We start from the raw sequence: 7,931 nt of genomic DNA on the forward strand, positions 1-7,931 counted from the left end.
AGATAGGACATCTGCCTCTGACTCCTCCACTAGGGAGCTACATTGACTTAGGTCTCCCTCTAGCTGAGAATCACTGTTAGGATCATATTCTGAGCATAAATCTGTAGGTGGAGAGCGTTTGCATTGCATTGCATCTAGACTTGATTTCAGTCCCTTAATGCCAAGTTTGACAGCCATGGCATTGTTCTACTTTATTCTTTTCATGCATGCAAGCTCATAATCATTATGCTGCTGTTTAGAATCTGAGATCCATGAAATCATAAAAAGTAGTCAGATGATCTATGCAATGCATTGCAGATTCAACTTGAAGAGTGTCTCCCTATAAACCCCTGCATATGCAAAGTTCACCCCCCAACAGTGCTGACCAGACCACACACAGAAATACAAACCTCTTATGTCCCTATAACAGGCAGACACACATTTGAAAACTAAAGTAGGAACATTAGAATCATATCAAATTCGTATTTGAACAAATAAACCAAGGAATTATCAGTGGCATAATGTTTACCTTCAAGGGTGGAGTGCTGGTAGTGTCACACAAAGCAAGTAGGCAGACTGTATTCCATGTAAAAGATTGTAGTCCATGTAAAAGCTGGAAATGACACTTTCTTTCTATACAATGCAGTGCTTGTTGCCCACACATGATGGAAGAGATCACATAGAGAAATACTATTAAGTCATGTCTACGGTTCCAGTATTTTGATATAGTGTAGTCCACCCTAAAGGAATATTGACAACAAATATGACAAGGCAAGAATAGATTTAGTGAATCAATGACTTACTTGTGAGCTTACTAGGATAGTATGCAGAATTTTAAATGCAGTAAGAGACCATCCAAAATCTGAATAAAGAAGTTTGTCTAGCACTTATTGTTTGCAACTAATCAACATGAATAATTGGATATCATATCGAATGAGTAAGAAAGACAATTAAAATTGTGAACAAACTTGGCCTACAGTAGTAATCTAGGTCAATGTCACTATGACCAACAATCCAAAATGACTAATGTCTGTTCCTAGGGCCGGAATTTTGAAACCCTGTGAACTATATAGGTACTAAAGATTACTGAAATACATCTGAACCATTAAGTGTAGGTAGCACTCAGCACACAACAAACCCTAATGGCAGTCCTGCCTAATGAGTAATGAATCAATTAGAAAATGGGTGATGAGGAGTGGCTGCTGAGTATTGATGACGTATCCCAGGATAAATCGGGTTGGCTTAGTGGATCTCGCACGTCTGAGCCCTGAACGGACTGGGAAGGTAGGCATGGCAATGCGCCCGGGAAGCGGTGACGCTGTTGGGCGAGCGGCTCCTGACCTCCTATTAGTCCGGTGTCTCCTCCTAGAGTCATGCCGTCCGGGGACGGCAAGTCACTGGTGAGGCAGGTAGCTGGGGACAAGTAGAGATCAGAAGCGCGCAGCAGAACAGAGGTGAATCGAGGCCTGGGCCGACCAAAAATCCCAGGGTACTAAATTAGGAACATTTGGTTGACCACTTAAATGACTCTGTTTTAATAATGTCAGATTCGTATTTGAACAACTAAGCTTGTTTAGCTTGATGGGTGGAGCAGTGATACTATGACACGAAGCACGCATGATGATAGTATAGTGATCATAAAAGGGGGAACCCTAAACATTTTTTTTGAGAAAAAGAGGGTTTCCCCTTCGTTTTCTATTAAAGAAACCACGACGGAACCAACATGATCAATTAAACCCTAAGCATGATCAATTAAACCCTATTATGACTATGCTGTCATAGATTTAAAGCTGCAAACCGGGGAAATGCTATTTAGCATCCATTGTTTGCTTCGAACTAAGTACTAAATTCTAAGAGCTGAAAAGAAAGTACAGTAACCAAGTTACGATCTATTTTCTGGTTGAGATAAAAAAGTTGTGGAGATATGAAGTACCACCTCTCTTGCGGCGCCCTGTAGGCATCGGGGGTGCGATGGCTGTCAGTGGCGTTGAAGCAGATCTGTGACAGTAGACGGGTGCACCGAGGATAAGTCCCATTGCAGTGGAAGAGAAGGTCATGTGAGCGGCCCTGGCAAAGAGGACGACGACGCCGATGAAGCGAGAGGATGCAATGCATGGCTCTTGGTCCATCGTCGTGGATGAGAAACGTCCATCTCTAGTACTGGATGGCGCGGTCTTGGTAGGCGCTCCGGCATGGTGGAGGACGGTGGCGATGGATGGGGTGGAGGATGGCGGCGATGGATGGGGTGGAGGACGGCGCCGATGGATGGGGTAGCAGACGGAGGAGGCTGATGTGGGGATGGTGTTCTAGTGCGGACGGTGTATGAATGGGAAAATGGATAGAGAGGTACGGGGAACCATGTTTTTGGGACGCGCCTGTCTGAAATATGGGAAAGTTACGAACTTAGCCCCCGTTTAAAATTTGGACGTCTCCTCGGTTGGGGATAGGACTGTAATCTCGCATCTCGCAAATATTTTCCTAGAGCGATTTTGGGCGAGGAGAGGATGTTTTGGCGCTCGTGGTTGGCGCCCATGGTGTATGAACGGGGCTGATAGGTAGGACTGTTGTGTCACGTCTGAGTGAAGTTACAAACCTGCCCCTATTGAAAATATTTGCCTACATCGATTTCAGGCGAGTCGAGTTTGTTTTGCCGCCCATCATGTATGAATGGGGAAATGGAGGGAGAAACAGAGGTCTTTCGGACAAGCTTGAATCAAATGTGTTTTGCCGCCCATGTTGTGTCGCAATGGGCTCAGAGGCGGTCATGTCACGTCTAATTGAAGTTACTAACCTACCCCGATTGAGAGAAGTGGAAATCAGGCTGATGGATTGTTCGTGTAAGGGGTGGAAAGTAACTTCCATCTCCCGAACATTGGCTTCGGGCAGCCGATGTGGGAGTGCCGCTTCTTTCGAATTTTGGGACAATAAGCATCCACGTTTACCCTGGCAACTAAATTTGAATCCATTTTTTATTCCTATATGAATATTCATAAATCATTCTATGTGTTTTTATATATCTTCAAAAGCACGACAAATATGTATTCCACTTTCATATATGAATATGATTTACAAATGCCGATACTCGAATTCAGAAGCTAGAATCCAGTTTTAAGGTGAATTCGAATATTTGGAAGACTTTATGTCCAACTCAAATGTCACACGCAACATAATGTGTACTCTCATTTAGATATGCACATAAGCAATGTATGACAATTCAAATACTGAGTCAATCAACCAATAATGTACAAAACTAACAGACATATAAACACTTATAGAGTATATGGATCAATAATATCAACTAACATACATAAGCTAGGCCGATGTACTTCTTTTGCTAGATGAGCATCCTTTTTTAGCGAAGCTAGTACAACATCTTGGCCCTTTCCGATGCGTGCCACTTATGGTCCATCTATACTACTATTATTGCTGAATGCACATTCAGCCCGATTGGCATATTTGTAGGTCTGGCACAACAATCAAAATGAAATGTCTCTGAGTCTTATCATTTAATACAAACTTGTGCTCAAATAAAATTACAAACCAAAAAAAAATTATTACATGATCTCTAAAACAAATGGTTTCATCAATTACATGAACAAACAACAGAATGGTTATTGAATGATGGAAAGAACCTTTAACATATGATTTACCAAGTGGGAATTTAATTTCCTTTTATCCTTCAGGACCTTAACAATGCGATCAGTCTCATCTTGCTTCGTTTTGAAATCCCCCAAATATTTAATGGTTGTCTTGAGTACTGCTTGTGATTGTGTTGTTTGCTTCCTCAACATGTCAACTTCATCTCTAAGTGCAGAAGCAGAATCTCTTTCTACCACTAGTTTAGCCTCTAGAGCATCAGCAGTTGGCAATTCGTGATGCATGATTGGGCCTGTGCCACTGCTATGGGATGATACAACGTCCATGGGGACCTTGCTCTTTGATCTTGGGCTAACCTGTTTTGCCATTAAAGTTCCAATTGGATTCTGAAAAGTTGAAGTTAGCAAAACATCTCAACTAGGAGTTATAACAGCAAACCAGTTAAACAAACAAGGAAATAAAGAGTTTCAATTGGATGCTGAAAACTGGTTATTAACATAATTGTAACCGGTTGTTGCAACAGCAAAGAAGTTAAACAAACAAGTTTTGCAAAAGGTAGCGGTTGTGGCATTGGAGTTTCTATTGGATCCTGAAAAGTTGAGTAGCCAGTAACGTGATTAGAGCAACCTGTTGCAGGAGCAAAGCAGTTAAACAAACAAATTTTCCAAAAGGAGCGTGTTGTGGCATTGGAGTTTCTCTTGGATCATGAAAAGTTAAGTAGTCGGTAACTTGATTAGAGCAACAACTTACAACAAGAAACCTGTTACACAAATATTTTTTTTAAAATGTACCTGCTGTGCAATTGGACTTCCAATTGGATCCTGAAAACTTGAAGTTGGTAAGATGATTAGAGCAGCAAGTTATAGCAGCAAACTAGGTAAACAAGGAAGTTTATGAAAACATACTTATTGTGCCAATGGAGTTTCAGTTGGATCCAGCAGACTTGAATGTTAGCAATAAATAAATAAAGTTTTCCAAGAGCCATAAGAAGCTAGCATCAAACAAGTAAAACTAGCCAGTTTTGGCAACCTATTTAATTACACATGAACTAGTAAAACTAACAAGTTCTTGGCAACGTATTAATGTAACAAGTCGGTACTGTTTACCAGCAACACAGACATCTGTAAATTTCTTTGATGTAAGCAAAATGATTCCAACACATATATAAGTTAAAAAGACGGTGTCCCTCATATAAAACTGACAGTTGTCTATCTATGAACATGCAAACATTACTGGTGCTACAAGTGATAACAGCAAGCCATTTAAACAAACATGGTATCAGAACGTGAATTACACGTGAATTCTGATGGACCCTAGAAGTACATATGACCAGCAATCTACGTGCTTAAGTAGCTATTTAAGTTCAAGCAAATAGGTAATTCTTAACAGTAAGTATCAAACACATAGATAGGCACAGTATATAATAGGATTAACAGGCTATGGCATTATGTAATCAGTAGCAAACTAAATTAAGCCAAGCAACGTAATTGAACCATTTTGCAATAAGTGGATAACTAAAATTCCGAGAAGTAGGTAACTGAACTTACGCTAGCTCTTTGTACAGGCACACTGCAACTTCTTTTTTTCTTACATGGTTCTACGAAGGAGTCCATTTCATCAATTGCTTGGAGACGCAGTCCCAATACTTCTTTCTTTCCACACTGCATTGGTAAGTCGAATGGTTAATCTGGTAAGATGGTGCATCCTTGATATGTTATTTGATTACGTGTAGTGAGACTAGTTGTAGCCACACACATCACACTAGCTTTTATTGTATATTTCATGCGATTACATTTGGCATATCAAGATCTAAGAAATCTACAATAGGATGAAAAGACTAGCATCCTTCACATTATTGGCGAACTCAGTTCATAGAAACAAGCAATTCAACCATTCTATGGGTAAATCAAAAGCGCCACTGTAATAGTTTTCACTACCCCAATTATACACGCAAAAACAGGCGACGCCACCGTAGGTGGCTAGTATGGCGGCCGCCTCGGGTGGCTGGAAACTTGCACCTAGTTTGAGTCGTCTAGGTTGGCCTAGGCTAGTTATGTTCATCGCAACGCACGAGCAGACAATGTAAAAAATGCAGAAAAATGTTTCAATTTGGATGGACCAATAATGTAAGTGCAAGGCAGGCCCTATAGCAGGCTCGCGGCCCAAACGAGCGCCTCCCATATCGATCGACAGCAGGAAAAATCCCAATTTGTTCCCTCTAGCCTCCAGTCCGGTTCGCTCCTAACCTAACCGCCGCTGGACAGACCAACACAGCTTCCTCGTGCCCTTGTTGGAGGGCGGTCACCAAGCTTCAAGCGAATGGAAGGACAAGAAGATGAAGATCCATACCTGGGTGTAGCCTGCATGGGAGGCAGCGGCGGTAGCACGGGCATGGCATCGAGCTTGTGCAAATGGACAGTCGCAGCTTGCAAGGGCAGCATGCGCAACAAGCAGGTACATCACATCCCTGATTATATCTAATTCAACTGTTCAATTTCTGGCCAATAGATAAACCTGACGATGTTGTGAAACTGCTTGTATGTAGGGAATCTATGAGAAAATTAAACCAATTTCTGCTTATTTTATAACTCCCCCAATCAATACTGAACTAACTAAATCTGATGTATCTAATCAAGTTTCCGGTGCAAACATACAAGCTCATGTTGTTCTTGAGCCTGAAGTGTCTAATGAACAGACTGCTAATGAAGGATTTGATGCAAACATTTTACATGCTCCTGGTGATGAACATATAGTGTCTAATGAGGGAGCTAATGCAAGCATTTTGCAAGCTCCCATTGAAGGATTTAGTGTGTAATGATGATCTGCTATGTTGAGAGAGACATAGAGATTTGCAGGCATTGATGACAAGAAAATTATAGTACATTTTCATGGCTTCAGGAAACGTCGAGGCCATCTACCGAAAATTTCCTGTATCATGACAACGTAGCATAAGTACTTTTCTAATCTATTGTTTGAAACTATTGGCATACTTGTGCAGGATATATATATTGATATGTAGTTTGTGCACTGGTTATAGGTGCAATTACACTTCAATATTTTCAGCCAGAGAACGAATAATTCAAGCAGGTACAGACCATGTTAGTAGTCCTTGTACACCATGTTGCATTTTGTGTTTTTGGTGCTTGCATCATTTAGTGTTTTATAATATGAACTACTTTGGATCATTAGCTGGTTTTCAAAGTGCATGTAGGTTCACATATCTCAAGTTATGTTGATTTCCGGAGTGCAAGTGCCTTCGTATTTTTTAAGTTAAATGTTCGCCCCTGGTAACTTGAATTCATGGATCCGCCACTGCACACAAATCATACACGCAGGCCAGTATGAATTAAATGAAATGCAAGGACTTATGCTAGCTTGTTGTACAGGCTCACTGCAGCTCTGCTTGCTCTTGGGATGTTCCATGTACAAGTCCATGTTACCACTTGCTTCAATGTGTAGGCCTTGTGCTCCTTGGATCCCCCTCTGCATTTTTGACACGGCGAATGGTTGATTAAATAAGAGGAATCGACCTTGCTGTTGTACTAGAGGACATATGCTTACAAGGTTATATGGGTGTGCAGGATGTGTACCAGATCCCGTAGCACCATCATGCTTTGCTAAAAAATGGTTTTGCTTGTTTCAGGTGATATATCCAGAAGAAACAAGAGTTAAAGTCAGAGTTGCACAGGCGTGTAAGCCAAGAGAGCAGTGAAAGGATATCCAAACATCGTCAGAACAGTTCACAAGGGAGGGATGTGTGGATACGTAGTTCGGGTGGGCATTTGGGCATGCTCGCCTAGCTAGAGTGCGGGTCACTTCAGAGCCATTGAGGGTGATGCACTGGCGTTGGATGGCCACGCATAGATGCAGATCTTGAGTGGCAGCGGAGAGCTATGATACGGTGGACGAGACTGTTGGTGAAGCCTGAGCGGCCTTGAAGGGCGGAGGTGCGCGATGTGCTCGGTGAAGTAGCCCCGATGAGGCGGGAGACGGCGTCCATGAAGCGCACCTGATGTGGTGGAAGTCGGTGTCTGTGAGGCACGTCGGTTGCGGCGGTCGACGTTGTCGGTGGACCACCAGGTGCGGTGGATGAGGGCGTAGACGAGGTAGCTCCGGTGTGGTGGTGAAGCGCGAATGTCGTCTTCGTTGTCGTCTTCCGGCACAGAGGTGGGGAAAGAGACGAGACGAGGGGCGATTCGAGCTTTGCTTGGGTTGGCGGCGAATTAGGGATTTTAGCAAACTGAGCGCGGAAGGGAATGGTGGAGAAGGGAGATTTTGCAGGGCTGGAATTGCGGCCGCCAGATATTTCAATCCGAAACGTGGAAGCGAGAACTTATTTTGTCGTCGTTCCTTTT

This window comes from Triticum aestivum, chromosome 6A (assembly GCF_018294505.1).
Source record: "Triticum aestivum cultivar Chinese Spring chromosome 6A, IWGSC CS RefSeq v2.1, whole genome shotgun sequence".
NCBI classification, from domain to species: domain Eukaryota; kingdom Viridiplantae; phylum Streptophyta; class Magnoliopsida; order Poales; family Poaceae; genus Triticum; species Triticum aestivum.